Consider the following 18,089-nt stretch of genomic DNA (forward strand, 5'->3'; position numbering starts at 1 on the left):
ACCATCCAGAAAACTATAGATCTCATGGCATGTTACATCATTCGATAAAGAATCCATGAATGGAAGAGGAAATGGATCAATTATTGTTATTGCATTCAATTTTCTATAATCTACACAAACCTATATCTTGCCATTCTTTTTGGGCACCACTACTATAGGTGACAACCAAGTCAATTCATTCATGGGTTTGATAAATCCAACTCTAAGAAGTTTGTCTATCTCTTCTTTCACATTTTTAGCATAATTCGGATTCATACAGTATCACTTCTACATAATAGGTTTAGCATCTGCCTTTAAGTTGATTCTATGCTAACATACTCTTAGATTAAATCCCTTCATGTCAGTACTCCCAAGCAAAGATATCGTGAAATTATTTATATAGATTGATCAATTGCTTCTTGAAGTATTCCTCAAAAAAATACTCACCTTTATTGGTTTAGAACTTGCTTCAACATCCAATTACACTTCCTGAACATCATCTTCAAACACTCTAGCTGACTTACTCATAGCGTGTTCATATTTCACCTCTGCATCAATAATAGCTTGTTGACTTGCTCAATCTAGATCCTCCTCTATCTCTAATGAAGGCTTTTTTTAATCTTTAAATGTCTCCATATTAGTTCCCTTACTCCCCTTAGGGTTACCATTTCTTTCTACAACCAAGTTGATGTATTGCTATATGAGGTCATTGCTTTGCTCTATGGGGTCAATACTTTGCTGCATGGGGTTTTTGTGTTGCTATATGGGTAAAACCACTCCTGATAGTGATATTCTTGGAAAAACATTATATTAAGACAAAACATTTTCAACATCTACCTCAAACAATGGTACAACAGTAGGATTAGCCTAAAGAAAGAGTTCCTCTTCATCATCTTCAATCTCAAGTGCAACATTAATTGTAATGGATGGTTGGGTTTCAATGCCACTTGATTAATGGTAGATAACTTAACCTCCTTACCACCATGAGGAGTGATTGCTGTGTCTAAACCCTAATCTTAGTTAGTTGGCTAATCTAAACCAAGGTCTTCCCAATAGCATGTCATATGAATAGTGCTGCTATAAGTCCTTGTAATTTATGTGCCAAACACAACTCTTTAGGTAGAATATTAACTCCTGAACCTCCATCTAGTAGTACATAATCAAACTTACTACCCAAGTATTCAATTTGAATAGTTGAAACTTTGTAATATACCACCTCCAACTGTGTGGGGAACTTTGCTTGACATTCTGAGATCTGTTCACTGTCCATAGCATAATGTTTCCACACTTTATATGATTTAACATAATCTTTGCTACTATAAGCTTTTCCTTAAATCTTGGAATCAAATCAAGGATTTGTTCCAAAGTTTTCTATAATGAAGATTTAGCTAATGCAGCAAATAATTCATGAGAACCCTAAAATTGATCATATGAATCCAAACTTTGGTGCTGGTCACTAGATTGCATTCCTGTTAGTGGCATATCTTGTTGTTTTTCCTCATATAGCAATTGACTCTATTAAACCTCATGGGGCAACTCTACGGAATTTGATTGTTTTAGTTGCTCCCCTTTTTTTTTCTTTGGAGGCCACTTCTCGAGCCTTTTCTTGGTCTTCCTAGTTGATCTTTTGCCTGGCTTTAGTCCTAATGATGGCTAAAACCATTGTTTCTTTCAGACAATCTTCCACAACTATACAATTTGAGCAATCATAGCCTACCTACGGCTCTAACCTATGGTTCATTACATTTAAAACACCCTAACTTGGCACCTCTTTCTATAAAACTTCTTTAACTTGCTACTCTAATTGTTGCCCTACTACCTAACCCTTTGTGACTTCTGCAAGTATCTTAACAAGGATGACTACTGCGGGTGCCGGTGGTTGTTGTCCACGAGGTAGTCCTACCGGTTGCATTTCTTGTTGCTATATCTGGTTTGCATTCCCCTTTTAGCCCTATGGCATACCCATAAATCGCAGTTAGGTCTTGATATGTGTCCCTACTTGCCACAGTAGTAGCAAGGCCCTCGTTGCCCTTGCTGAGCATTATTCCATTACCTTGGCTGATCATTGTCCCATTGCTTAGGTGGTTGACCCTTTCTGCCAAAGCCTTTGAATCCTTGTTGCTCTGCCATCTTAAGTGCAATCTGGTTTACTGATGTCGCTGGAGGTTCTATTTGCTATCTTGCATTATGTACCATTGGGTTGTACCATCATTTTCTAGCCTCATGACCCACCTTCTGACATATGCTGCATGACTTCACATTCCCGGGAGTAGTCATAACTCCCATTTCCAAAAACAATTACTTTATTTTCTTCTCCAACCTTTTTTCCAAGGCTGTTTTTTCCTCTTTTTCTTTTCTCTTCTTCTTAGCCTTTAGAAGAACTCTTATCCTTCATGGATTTCTTTTGATGCCTCTTCTGCTGCCACTGTCTAATCCTATCATCATTTGAGTCACTTGATTCAATATCTAACTCAGAACCTGATGAGGTATCCTCTTCAGTCTGAGGAGTCCTGCTTACTCTTCTTCTTGGATCTACTCTTGCCAAGTCTTTTTATCACCGTTGTGCTACTTCAGCCAGCACATCTATGGTATTATTATTTCCAACTTCCACATTAGCAATTGCTCCTGCAATAGCTTTATCCAATCCCTTAACAAAGTACAAACATTGTAAATCCAAAGAAGGCCTATCTTCTTCATTCAACCTATTTAACGGGTTCTTAAATTTATGTGTATAATCCTACACTAGCATTGTCTTTTGCTTGATTTGCTTCACTTCTTTAACACATATGTAGCTATCTTATGTTTTCTATATCTACTTAAGAAAACATTTTTAAGGCTGTCATATGTGGTAAAGTGTCTAGCATCATAAAAATTATACCAATCCATGGCCTTACCTTTGAAGGTTGCTGCAAACTATTGTAGTTTGACCCGATCCTTGAACATATTGTTGAAACCGCTAGCCACCCACCTTGTGTGAAACTGTGTGACATGATAGTTTGGGTCTTCTTTCTTCTTGCCAAAAAGAACTTACATGCCCTAACCTTAGGATTGAGTGGCGGTTTGGGATTCATGGCTCTTGGCTTCTTCGTATTTAATGGAGGCAAAGGATCAAAACTAAGAGACTTCTTTGCTGTAACTACTTGTCTCCTTAATAGGACTGCACTTTCTAACACCAAATGCTGTAATCTTTTCGTTGCACAGTCTAAAGGAGTTGAGAGATCTTCCAAGTTAGGCACTCCATTTTCTTCATCAAGAGGACTTGAAGAAGATTCAGTAGATGTAGCAGGGGAATGGTACATAGTAGTGGTACCAACAGAGGTACCAACGTCCCGGAACTCCTCTCCAAATGGTGGAAACTCCTCTTCATCCAGGGTGTCGATTCCTCCTGCTTCACCACCATCATTCCGCAATAACCCTTGCTGTTGTCCTAGCAATAACTCTCTTAATTCTCTGGATCTACTTCGAGTTAGAATAACATTTGATAGGTATGGCTAGCATATATATAGAAATGTAAAATTAATCCTTTAAATTGCATCATGTTGCTTGAAGTAATCTACCACTACTTCAGGAATCAACAAGATTTTCAAAATTTTGACATCAAAGAAGAGTATTTTGATTATGCTTTAAATCTAGAAATAATTTTAATATTTCATTACTGCTTTATACAAAAATTCTGCTTCATGTAGGAAACTATTTCATGTAGGAATTGGGCTCCATACATGAATTTTGCTTTATACAACAAATTTGAAATTCTGGCCTCAACCTTTGCCACTTTTAATGGTGTTTTAACTCAGAGAAACAGGGAAGCAATGGCATGACCACCAAAGTGTTGCTGCCCTATCTAAGCAGAATACATAATAGGACAGGCAGTGCCTCGTGGGAAAAATACCTAATCTTATATCATGAACTCATAGAAACTCAAAGATAATCACATAGAGACATAAGAACACAGACTTCAGCACTGATAATTAGAGAATGAGAAGTAGAGCACAAAGAACATGTTGAGAATAGTACAAGAACACAATAAATGATGGCGCCAATTGTCAGACTTGCTGTATAATAATGAAAATCCATCATACATAGGTCATGAACATCAGAGATAACCTAGAAATGAGAATGACACACAAATGCCTCAGTAGGCCAAGTTGAAAATTGCCTATCATAACCATTACTTCAAGAGGCATCTAAGGGCTACCTCACACATAGAACTAACATAACTAAGGTAAAGCCATGCTAAGGGCATAATACATGAAGTATTAAACCACCATGGCTAACATCAGATGACGAGGAGGATTATAAGCAAGTTGCCAGGCAGCCGGCAAGTCCCAAAAAATCACACTATCTCAACTACTATCACAGAGTAGGATCCCACCATCAATACCACTCTACATGATGGCTAGGAGCTCTCGTAGATGACCAACACTTGTCCCCTTCCATGTCCCAATCTAACAAACTCAAACTCCAAGGGATTCTTGAATACTTGACCAAAGATCTAGCTAGTAACCTAGATGCCAATCTCAAACCCCTCAAGGAACTCATGGATGAGCCGAAGTGGCAATGGACCAAAGTGCACGACTTGAACCTATTGTACAGTTGGGCACTAATCACAGATGAAAAGAAGGCCAAGAGTAGAAACCTAGGAGATGATGAGTAGTTAGAATGTGACAATTCAGATAATGAGTACGAAGATTGCTACTCTATGAATGAGGAAAGTGAGCAAGGCCAATACAATAGAGTATGCTACAAATGGTTGAGTGATCAAACAAATACAAGTAGACTCCAAGCCACAAAAAGCCAACATCTTAGGGATTGAAGGAGGAGTCATTAGGATAGAATGTGACCGTACCACTTGGTTGAACTATGAAGAAGCTGGATTAGTTCAACCGAGTGCTACACCACTCTTTAGAATTGAATCGGCCTCAGAGATACTATCACCAAGGGAAAATCCTTTCTCTAGTAAGGGTTGTGAGTTTAACTTGAAATCAAAAGTGAGCTCCGAGAGCGATCTACAGATACCCTGACCACCTAAGACCAAATGCACCAAAGGGGACTTACTAGTCCACCTAAGGCATAGGTAGTTGAAGGAGGAAAAGAGGAGACAGTCAAAGGCGTTGGAAAGCTGAAGAGCAAAGGAAGCCCTAGGATCTACTGAAGCACCTCACGAAGCTCAAAAACATGGTAATGATCATGCTAGGAGGTAAGAGGTAAGGACATGCAAGTGAATTGATAGAAGGGCCTACTAAGGTCAAGGAGGTCAACTTAGCAATAAGGGAAGGTGAAAATCCTTGACCCATATTCATTGCCGAGGACCTAATTGAAAAACCTTTAATGGTGGCAGTCGCCTCAAGAAGTACTATCCTCCAACACACCCACCACATGAGCCTCCAATGCTGAACTTGCATGTGAATATAAGAGCAGCCACCATCACTAAGATAGAGGACAAGGAAGAGGAAGCAATGGCAGCTACATACTTACGTCTATCGGTCACTGGCCACAAGACACATGCCTTTGATGCACTCATTGATGAGGGAGCTGACTGTAATATCCTTACACACTATCATTGGACCCTCATTAGTCAGCCTCAGTTGTAACCTACTAACACAAAAATTAGCCCATTTGGGGGGTAGTCTTATTCATTGCTAGAAAATTACAAGATAGTGGTCTCTATCGAGATTGAAAGCCTACCAATGATCTTTTATGTGATACCTAACACCAAGGCCGTTGGTAAGGAATCACTGCTAGAATGTGCATTTAAGAAACAAGCACATTGCAATGTTGACTACAACTCACAATGTATTCACCTTACCATTGGCAATGTTTGAATAGTGATGGCTTTCATCAAGGGCAACATGGCTCCATCTAAAACCGTAGTGCCACTAGTAGAGGAACTTTGTGCCAAAGTCTAAGGAGGGGGGTTGTGACTTATCCCATCCCATAAAAATGCATTGGCTACAACCACCAATGAATGCACAAAAGCCACTGAGTTGCATCTCAAATGGGTATCCAAATGACAATCGCAGTCACCTAGAAGTCAATCTACATGAACTCATAATCCTAGAACCTCTCACCCTAGGCCTAGAGACAAAGCTGGTGGGCACTATAGGAACCAACGAATAGTCAAGCAGTGATGGGTGCCCAAAGCCCTATTGTGTGCTTAAGGCTACTACAAAGGCAACACTTGGATTTGGTTATTACCAAAGTCCATGAGTGGCATATGTGTCCCTCAACCACACCGCCTTCCAATCCATCTCCACGAGACTATGAGCCAGCTAGGTATGAGAAACAAATTGACCCAAAAGAAACCAAACCCAGCAAGCCTCAACATGTCTATTGACCAAAACCATGTCCCACCATTGCATTTGAACCAGCTCAATCTGACACTTCTACTATTCGAATTGCTCCACAAATAGAGAGCAACACATCAACTGAGCTGCAAGACCAATCCATCACACAAGTGGTCAATAAACACCCCACCGAATAGCCCATGAGGTAGGCATCAATAGTTAAGTTATCCAACCCAAATCCCAACCTTGCACAGGCCTTAGACCTCTTATAGTGGAGATCCATCCTTACTTTGGTCTCAAACCTAGCTACGAATACAGGGGACGACTTGGTCACCTGCATTAGATGCTTGGATGCTTCCTTCACCACATTTGATAAAAGCTATGAATTATTGGATCTAGGCCTCCTCGATGAGACATTAGCAATGAAAGTACATTCCCTACCATGCACTTGGGAGAAATATGAACTCATGTTCATCAAGATTCCCTAGGTGGCTGAGGACTTGATTGCCCAACAAGATTCCCTACGTAGCCAAGGACTTGATTGCCAATGAGATTTCTTGAGAGCGAGCTCTCGAACCACAGTTGCTAACTGTAAAAAATTCCACGGCGTAACGAACAGAATCTGAGAATTCCACTATGAAGCTTAGATGGTGATCTAGACAGAAGATAGGTAAAGAGCTTAAGGCTAGCTGGAACAACTCTGACTGGGTGAAAGATAGATGATCGATGACTATGAAGGGGTTTAGCTTTTATAGCCCGCAAAGGTAGTTAGGTCGGCTTGACCGACCTACCATATGAGCCCCCACTAGTTGGCTAGGGAATATTCCCTTTATCATCCGGCCGGGGGTGCTACCCCCAGACCCCTGCTAGGGGGCCGCTAGCCCCCCTTGGGACCCCCTAGCCAAGGGCCACTTCTACCGCCCTTGGACCCCAAAATAGGGGCTCCTTTTAACTCCCTTACCCTACAACTTGATGCAATGTGCCTCGAGTTGCTACCAGCTTAAGTACTCAGTCCAACCCAAATATTAGACCCACAATGGTCACCTTTTTGCCATCTGGTCACATAGACCTCATCTAATATACAAGTCAGGACTCAACCAATATTCGAGCTCACATTTGGCTTCTCCTCATAATGGGGGCCTTACAACTTTGAGCACTATGGATCATTGGTGGCTCCTTATGAGGGTGGGGCATTGAGCATATCTAACACTCACCTTCTATAGCAAGAGCAAAGTATTTGCAACAACCCAGGAACTAGAAGAGTTGAAATGGTTAGCCAACTCTAACTCTTCCTTTATGTGAAAATGGTATGCTCTCTGTCTGGGAGCAAGAGGGCTGCCAAATTATGACCAATGATGAATAGAGACTCATAATCAAAACCTGTGAATACAATCCAACCTATGTGGCTCCTTCCTCATTCAGAGTATTGGACATCACTCATGATCGACCTTTAGAAGAGCATGTTATGACCCATCTCTATTTGGATTGAGGAAGAACGGCACATCGCTAGTTGGATGAACTCTGGTGACTTCCTAACCGATGTCTCGACCTACATTACACACATAGCATTAGGCCTCAAAACATGGACCGTGATGCCCATAACCCACAGTTCTATGCTTGGTTCATGAAGAAATAAAGCACAACAAGCAAGTGCTTAATACCCATACTCCTCCGTCCTTCAATCCTAGGAAGGATCTTCATCATTCCTAGAGGGGAGGGGGTGAGGTGGAAAAGAACTTGAACTTAAAAATCTCAAACTAAACTTTAAAAGAAAAAGGATGGAACTTGTACTGGAAGAAATTCTTTAAATAGAATTCGTACTTGGAATGTGTGGATTGCTTGATGCATAAAAAATTTACATTCCATATTAGAACATCACACCATTCCAAACTTGAACTTCCAAGCACCTCAAACCAAACTTCAAAAGCAAAAAAGGACAAAACTTGTATTGGAAGAAAACTTTTTAATGGAATTCGTGCTTGGAATGTGTGGATTGCTTGAAGCATAAAAAATTTCCATTCTATATTGGAGCATTGCACCATTCCATAGTGTTTGTTCTTAAACTTTTTTCTTTTTTGAAAAAGGTACTCTCAAATGAGCTAATTGTAAGTTGTTGTGCCATAACATGAATTTCAGATGGCAGGACAACTTCCATTCTTATTGGCCACTGAAACACACGTCTACAATTAGGTAAAGTATTGTAGCATCAACAATTTGGGGGAGATGGTGAACAAGGAAGGCATGGTAAGACAAATAGTTGATCAATGCAATCTCCACAAATACGTAGAGAAGATTGGCTAGAAGATTGATCATGGCAGGTGCACAAAGTTCCTGAGAACTTTCAACACAAGAAAGAACAGCGACATGATAAAACCATCAGGTAAGAAGGCTCGCCCAAAAAGATAGAAGTTGTGCTTAGCCCTAAAATAGTGGAGAAGTTTTTAGGGTTGGCCAACACATAGGGAAAGAGACCAAAGAGAGATGTTTATGACATATTGAGGATGCTAAAGACAAAGGTGCACACCAATGATGGGATCAGTCTAGCACACATCCTTGACCCCATTGTCCAATTATAGGTAAAGATGGTGCATGCCCTTCTTTCTAGTCACCGATACAATGCACTCATGACCCGAATACAAGTGTCAATGCTTGAAAGCATCACAACAGAGGGGCCCTAGATGAAATAAATCAAAATGCCTACGTTAACCAAGGCATTTTCATCGAGCCAAAGATCTACAGGAGGTGAGTCACTAGCCACCACAACTAGATTAGATAAGAAAACACCTGCATCAAAACCATCCATGATAGGGTTTGGAGGGGTGACGATGGCCATTATCCAAGAAGTAGTGGGAGAGATGGAAAGGGAAGAAGAAGAAGTAGGGGAGACATTGGAGAGATCTTCTATTCAAGAGAGTAGCATCACTCCCGAGTCACAAAAAGCCCGTCAATGTCTCCAAAAATAGGAAATCTTGGAGACAAAGAAGCTATTAGGCTATAGAAAGAAGAAGCAGAGTGAGTTGCAATGAAAAAGAAGCTCAACTCCAAGCATAGTGGTAGTAGAAGGGTTCAAGCGAAAGGACCTTTAGTGAGTAAGGTGAGGAGGGTTTTGTCCCATCGAGCTAGAGAGAGAAGGAAAAAAACATGCTGAAAATCCTAGGCAAGAAGAAGGAAACTACAATAAAAGAGGACAAAGCCTTAGAAGCCACATAGAAAAAATCAAGAAATCTAGAGGAGGAATGGAAGAAGAAGTAGGAAGAAGAGGAGGAACATCTGTGAAAGGTAGAAGAATAGTCTAGAAGGTCAAAAGAATAATGAAGGAAGAAGCAACAAGAGGAGGAAAGACTAAAGAGAGAAGATGATGAGTAGATGGCTCTTGCCATTAGGCTATTAGTTGAGCAACCCTCCCAAACAAAAGATTTGGCTAGGAGGAGCCTAAAAGATGCACCTAGCACTAGCTCCGTAGTGGTAGAAGTGGCTCAAGTGTTGGGGGTAAAGGCACCTCTGCCTAGTTGCTCGTGTATTACTACACTGACAGTACCCACCACTGCACACTGCACATGGTGAGTGCCCATCACCATCACTTTATTCTTTATTCTTTTAGTGACAGTTTGAATAAAGGAAGGCCTAGTCACACATTGTGATTGTTGGAGTTTCCATTTGTGTCTCTCTCTCTTCTTGCTCTTGCTCTCCGCCATAGCTCACTTCCAAGCAAGCTTAGATCCTTCTCACCTTTCAACTGGTATCAGAGCAAGGCTTCCCGACTTCTTGAGCTTGGTTCTTGGCATTCTTAGCTTCCATTCAAATACCTACAACATTGGGTCTCCTTCCCAACAGCCATAGAAAACCTTCTCGAGCTCCCGTCACTCCCCGGCTTCCTGAGCACCTTCCCGACCTATTGAGGCACCCTTAGGACATTGCTATAGAGGTATTGAAGTGTTCTTTTAGAGTTTTTATTCAGTTCTCAGGTTGCAGTCAATCACGGCAGCCATAGCTCAAACCCTAGGAGCTTGGATCTTGCTCCCTCTTGCATTTGGGCACTTGAGGCTTGTTATCTGCCTCCTTGGGCACCCCCTGGAGCTTCCTTACCATCCTGACTAGCACAACAATAGTAGAAAAAGCCCTCAACAGATCAGCGTAATTTGCACCTAATCTACAGGCTCCTTGGACAGCTCATCTCTCACTTGCTGAAGGTCATGCCCTACTCCTAGATCAATTTGGCACCCTTGACATTGATGCTTGACATGCTTTGAAGCCTCCGAACCTTAGACATTGATATGAGGTTCTGTAGCACTGTTTTGAAATAGTTTTTAGCAGCCTACAAACATTAAATGTTAATGCTACACTAACAGTTGATGCCTATGCTTGTTGGTGCTTCCTAGTTAAGCAGTTTGATACCTATTGATGATCGATTGTTTGGGGGATGCAAGGCACATATTATGCCATCATTTTGGGGGATGCAAGGCACATATTATGCCATCATTTTGGATTGATTTTCTTGCTAAAAACACTCAGTTTTGAACAATAAATCACTACTATACCACAATGGGCTGAGGCATATTACCTCATGTTTGCTTATGCCTATTGGTTTTGGGCTCTATCTTTGGGATATGCAATGAAGTATTGACCTTCGAGGTACGACATCAAGCTTGTCTTTGGTTCCGGATCTTTATTTGCACTCAAGCTTGAATTTGGAATGCATTTGATGCTCCGTCTTGGATGTACATATGGCATGTGTGTTACCTATGTTTGACTGGTCTTGATATGCTTGGCCTATGCCAGCACTACATGCTTATTACATTGTTTGGAGCCGACTGCTACTAGTGCCTTGTCTTGGATTGCATTTGGCTTCCCGGAACTTACTTGGGATATTTCTTGGCTTGCCAGAGTTCTATTTGGAATACAGTTGATGTCTATGGATGCTATACTTGGAGGCTACATAGCCTATATGCTCATGATGTCTTATTGATATCTGTTCTTGGATCTTTCATCACTGGTGCTCTCATATGCCTTTCTTGAGCTTCTTGGCTTGATCCATATGGATTTTGTGCTAGTGGGAGCATTGTTGGATGTTTGACAGACATTGAGTAGGTGATTTATGCTATTGAGCTTTGAGTCTTTTGAGAATGGGATCTTCTTCACTTGGATGTTGCATGGTTGATATGCCGTGGTCCGCATACATGTACTTGGGCTGATTTGGGCTTCACACTTATTGAGCATACACCTCTTTGTGTCAGGTCTTGCCAGTGTTGTGTACACTTTGCCCTATTACACAGGGCGTGTGCCGGCTTACTGACGGATTTGTTTGACATGCTTGGGTGTTTGCTCAATCTCCGTATGACTGTCATATGCTGATTTATGCCCGCTTGATGCTGGTTATGCTTTGACAGTCCATGGTTGACTTGGTGCATTGATTTTTCCTACAGTTTACTCTCATTGTACATGGCTGTAATTTATTATAACAAGCAGTTATGTATGGATTGATGTAGAATTTTCATGTTGAATCATCCTGATTTTATGTACTTTTGATGGTACTTGGTGGGTAGCATCATTAGCTATCAGTTTGTGGTCATTTTGCCTTGGTTTTGGTGGTATTTTGGTTGTTTACAGTAGAAAACATCAAGTAGTTTTGAACTGTCTGCACTGTTTTGGATTGCATTATGGGTTCTTCTTCCATTAATAGTGCTATCTTCAACATCACTAAGCTTGATGGTACGAATTATGCCTATTGGAAGAGCCAAGTTTGGCAGGTATTGGTTAAGAAATCATAGATAAAGCCACTGAGGATACATGGTGAGCAGCCTGAAACTATGACTGATGACGAATGGGATGAGCTTGATGAGTTATGCAAGTCCACCCTCATCTTGTCTCTCATTGAACATGTGCATTACAATGTGGTTGAGGAACCACAGAGTGCTTGGTAGCTTTGGGATAAGATAAAAAACCTCTATGACAAGAAAAGTCTAGCAAGTCACTTGTATTGGTTGAAGCAACTTATAAACCTGTGCATGAAGGAGAATATGAAGATGTCTGCTCACTTGAGCCAGCTCCATGCTATTCTCAAGAACTTGACTTTGCAGGGTATTACCTTTAATGATGAGGTTACTCCATTGTTTTTGCTTGGGACTTTGAGTGAGTCATGGGATGTATTCCGCACTGCCTTATGTGCTTCTGCTACTATTTTGAGCTTGCCTGATGTAGAGAGTGCTCTTCTGCAGGAAGAGATCAACCGTAAGAACTTGGATGCCCCTCGTGTGTCACATGCTTTGGCTGTTAGAGGCAGAGATGGTAATGGCAAGAATGGCCGTGGTAGAGACTCGCAGAAGTCTAGGTCTAAGTCACGTGGTAAGTCACGCAACAAGTCTTGTGGGAGAAATGCTAATGTGACATGTCATCATTTTGGTAAGAAGGGTCATATACACCCATAGTGTCATGAGTTGTGCAATGAGAAGTGCAAAGAGAAGGGGAAAGACAAAGTATAAGAAAATTCCTCTAATCGTAGCATTATGCCTGCAAAATCCAGTGTGAAAATCAAGGAGATAAATGTCATGCAGATTGATGAAACCGATGGGGAGTACATACTTGTAGTTAGTTCTTGTGATGCTACATCGTTGACAATGTTCACTCTATGTATGCGCAGTGCTGGATTTTGGATTTTGGTGCTTCATTTCATGTTACACCATGCCATGAGTGGTTCTACTCCTACCGCACTATCTCTGGTTCAGTTTGCTTGGGTGATGACATGTTACTTGGTATTGTTGGCACTGGGGATGTGCGACTGCAATTCTCTACTGGCAGTACTTTTTTGTTACAGGATGTACATCATGTACCTGCGTTTACACACAGTCTTATGTCTACAAGGTAGCTTGATGATGCTGGGTTTCATGTTTTATTTGGGGATTCTGGCTGGAAGATCATCCGTGGCAGCCTTGTGCTTGCTAAATGTGCCAAAGCTGGTAGCCTCTATCCTCTTGTAGTTGATGGGTCCTTTGTTGATCATGTTTTGTCAATGGGTTCCATCCCACATGTATCTCTTTGGCATTCCCGTTATATGTCCTTGAAGGGAATGAAAATGCTTTTTGGTTTTTGCAGTACTTATCACCCCTTGACTACGCATGTTTTGATTCATGTGAGCATTGTCTTTATGACAGACATACTAGGAATACGCATAAGAAGTCTGGTAGGATATGCATGAGTGACCCCTTGGCATTGATACATTCGGATGCCTGTGGGCCCATGCCCTGTCAGTCTACAGGTGGTGCAAAGTGGTTTGTGATGTTCATTGACAAATTTTCGCATAAAGTCTGGGATTACCCCATTAAGCTTAAGTCCAAAGTCTTGGTTGTGTTTCAGAGATGGATTGCATTGGTTGAGAACTAGAATGGGCATAGACTAAAATGCCTTAGAGCTGACAATGGGGGAGAATATTTGTCACATGCTTTTGAGCAACTATGTGATGAGAGGGGTATTAAATGTCAGTTGACCACCCCCATACCCCACCCCAGAATGGTTTGGCTGAGCGGACGAATAGAACCATCAGGAGTGTGTACGGAGTATGCTTAGCCATGCAGGCTTACCATAGAGCTTTTGGGTTGAGGCAGTCAATATAGCTGTGCATGTCATAAATAGATCACCCTCTAATGGTTTGGATTTCCAGGTTGAGGAGGTATGGACTAGGAAACCTCCATCTTATGTGCATCTATGTGTCTTTGGATGCAAGGCATTCTGCCATGTGCCCAAAGACAAAGCGTACTAAGTTGGATCCTAAGAGTGTCAAATGCATTTTCCTTGGCTATGGGGATGCAGGCGAGATGGGTTACCGCCTCTGGGATCTGCAAGTGCATAAAGTCATCCGCAACCATGATGTAGTCTTCCATGAAGACAAGATGCATAGGAAGCTTGAGAGGGTGGTAGAAATACACAGGGTTATATTCCAGGAGGAGCCACGTGCTCCTGCAAACAACCAATTGGACAGCATGCAGCAGTAGTTGGTACACATGGCCAGAGTGTTGGACAAGTAGCAGAGCCTGCTGTGAGACAGTCTACTAGAGATAGAAGTCCACCTGATAGATTTGAGCCATCGATGCATTATGTCTTGGTTACAGATGTAGGAGAGCCTCTCACCTATGATGAGGTTATGTGTAGGGGTGACAGTCACTCTTGGGAGAGGGCTATGTAGTTTGAGATAGACTCCTTCCACAAGAATATGACTTGAGATTTGGTTGCATTCCCTCAGGGCAAGAAGGCTTTTCCATGCAAATGGATGTACAAGATGAAAAGTACCCCTAGAAACCCTAAGCCAACTTATAAGGCAAGACTTGTCGCTAAGGGTTTTAAACAGGAGCATGGAGTTGACTTTGATGAAGTCTTTTCTCCTGCGGTCAAGATAACCATCCTATGCTTAGTTTTGGCCTTAGTCGCATATCTTGACTTGGACATGTATCAGATGGATGTCGAGACTACATTCTTGCATGGGGATTTGCATGATGAGATATACATGGAGTAGCCTAAGGGCTTTGCAGAACCTGGAAGGGAGCACCTAGTGTGCAAGTTGAAGAAAAGTCTTTATGGCTTGAAGCAGGCACCTAGGGAGTGATATCATAAGTTTGATGCCTTTATGTAGTCACAATGCTACAACAGGAGTGCTATGGATCCATGTCTTTACACGAAGATAGCCTGTGATAGCTCCTTGCTTATTTTGGTACTTTATATGGATGATATGCTAATAACAAGGAAAGCTCATGATGAGCTGGATGCTCTTAAATCTTAGCTTAAGAAGAGCTTTGAGATGAAGGATTTGGGACATGCCTCTCACATTCTTGGTATGTGCATTAAGTGCGATAGGGATCGTGGACCACTCTACCTCTCACAAAGAGAGTACATTCATAAAGTCCTTGAAAGTTTTTGCATGTAGGATGTAAAGCCTATTGGTTGTCCCATTACCTTCTTATGTGAAGGTTTCACAGGCTGATTGTTTGTAGACACATGAGCAGAGGGCCGAGATGGCCAAGATCCCTTATCCATCAGCCATGGGCAGTTTAATGTATGCCATGATAGCCACTCGTCCAGATATTGCCTTTGTAGTTGGTGTTGTGGCACACTATATAGCTATACCTGGCAAAAAGCATTGGGATGTCATAAAGGGTATCATGAGATACTTGAAGGGCACAACAGATATGTGTATTTGCTATGGTAGCTAGGATACAGGAGTTGTAGGCTACACGGACTTTGATTGTTGACTGGCCAAAGACCAAGCCACTTTTACCCAGGTTAACAAGCCAACTCCTAAGAGTTGTTGCACTAAACAAGTGATTATTTCACTAATTGTTTTAATTCGACTCAACTTAGCCTTCCCTAAAATCTACAACATTGTTTGTAGTAGTCCAACTGCAAAGATTCTAAACTTCAGTAAATTATACTGGGCACTAAATTGCTAAACCTAAGATAACTATGGTTTCTCCTCATCTCTCAGAGGCAGCTCCTCATAATGTTCTCCTGCCATGCTAGTGGCGGTTTATCCAGGAAATGTTTTTAATGTTTGACTTTGGAAAGGTTGTTTCAGGAATATAGATCTCTTGGATCTATTTATATATCTCCATTTAAAATTCCTTTTTATGTTTCTCCTCCTGATTAAAATTAATTCTTTTTATTTGTTTAATTTTAAACAAACATTCAAATCAAATTTCTCTGAAGTACCATAAACCCCTAAATTTTAATCTCCCTTGGTAGACATTTCCCACTCCGTATATTAATTTCGTCGTTGCTTATTAGTTTTTAAGTACTTAATTCATTTTGCAAATATAACGTCCTTCCCTTCTTTTCTATTATAACTAGTATCAGCATGATAAAACAAATTCTTTTCACACTCTTATGGTTCACATAAAACGTTCATTTTAAATCCCGTATATCCCCTTAGCTTTCTTTAAATTATCCTAGTAGCCCTCCACTCCATAGATTTAAGAAATTGATTGTAAAATGAATAACATATAAAAATTTAATATAGATGCTGAGACTTTTCCTCATGCCATCAAATCATCAAATTGTTTTGATTTTATTTTAGTTTTAATTTAAACTAAATTTTATAACTGCAACCTAACATTATAAATCATTATAAAGTGTTGTCAAACTTTTTATTGGTAATTTCTAATGTTTCCTAAATGTTCACACCGTATATAATCTCTCCTTTCAAAACCAAAACACTATATCTTTATACAAGCATTTCTTAAGTAAAATATTATTAAATCATTATTTCTTTACTTTAACCCTTACAACATAAATGCACTAACAAATCAAAGATTTTGTTTCCAATACTTCACTAAGAATCCATAGTTTATATCAATAAATAACACATTTTACATAAAGGAAAACTATGCCTTTTCCTTAAATATAACTCTTTCCTAATTTTTAAATATAACAAGCCATCTTTAAAAAATCTTGATAGAAATTCAGTAAATTCCCTGACTCATAAGCTTTATAGGAAAAATATCAAAACTTATAAATTTTCAATCGGTAATTTTATAAAATTTTATTTAAGATAATTTTGAGTCATTTTTTAGTGTTTTCAACTATTTTTGATTTTTTTTAAATAAATAAAAACCAGTTCAGATAAATGCAAACAACCATGTAGCATAAGAAAACATATTAAAAAACACGTTTTAAAAATATTAAACTAAAGAAATTATCATGCCATATCTTTTAGTTTAGATAAACCAATTAGACACTTACTTGGAAAACCCGCAGGTCGTCGTCACGTCTTTGGAGACCGTGTCCCCCTACAATCCAGCCAATGTTTATCTTCTATCCAGTCGATTCAAATGGAAGCTCATCATCTTGTTCTTTTCCCACAGTTTCCCCATATACTATTCCTGCAAATCAATGAATTGGAAAACTGTCTGTCGCTTCTTCCCACTATTTTCCAATGACGATGGTTGCAATGTAGCGCTGCCTCTTGATGCTGTCAATTATGGGGCTTCAATCTTCCTTGCTTCTCTCGTGGGAAGAGAGGGTCTCTTCACCCTCATCTATCTCTCTCTCTCAATTCCTCGTGTAGTGTACGAATTACCCTCGTAGACGTATGTACGCGCCAACCCTGACGGTAATTAATAAATGCACGAGTCTCGTGCGGCGCTTTCCTCTTTCGTTTAATCTCCTATCTTTGCCATGCACGTGGGACTGCAGTGCGGTCGCGGGCCGTGCCGAGCGCGCAGTCCTATATATTTTTGTGCCTGCACTCATACTCACGAGTCACCCACATTCCTCGTTCAAAATTAATTAATAGATATAGTCTCTTTCTGTGCACAGAATGGACGCAATGACGTCGTCAGCGTCGTCTATGATGGAGGTGCGCTCTCTCTCTCTCTTCTGGCGCCGATCACCAGCACGCAACTGCTGCCTCGTCTTCCGAATGCTTGACGCTAGGGCTCTGGCCTGCGCCTGCTGTCTCTCCAGGGCCTGGCGTGACCTCGCTTCCTACGACTAGCTCTGGCACTCCTTCTGCTTAACCGAATGGCCGTCCCTTTCCTCAGCACGAGGCCAAGCCCTCGTTCGGCACAGCGGTTACAGGAAATTCTATTCCATGCGCTCGCAGGCAAGAATGGAGTTCTGCACTGAGGTGATGCCGTTGGGGTTGTTGCGTCGACCCCATCTCTCTCCTCTTCTTTTATTTAAGCAGCAACTGAACACGCGAGAAGTTCCTCTGTCTTCTGCAACCTTCGTCCTTCGTTTCCGTCTCCGGCTTCTTCTCGAATCGTTCTGCGAGATTGAAGCGCCCGTTTGTCTCTATTTCCTGGAACAACCCCGCATGCACCCACATGCTCTATGCCACCCCAC

Source organism: Lygodium microphyllum, chromosome 11, assembly GCF_053477565.2.
Source record: "Lygodium microphyllum isolate KBCC chromosome 11, Lygodium_microphyllum_v1.1.10, whole genome shotgun sequence".
In the NCBI taxonomy this organism is placed as follows: domain Eukaryota; kingdom Viridiplantae; phylum Streptophyta; class Polypodiopsida; order Schizaeales; family Lygodiaceae; genus Lygodium; species Lygodium microphyllum.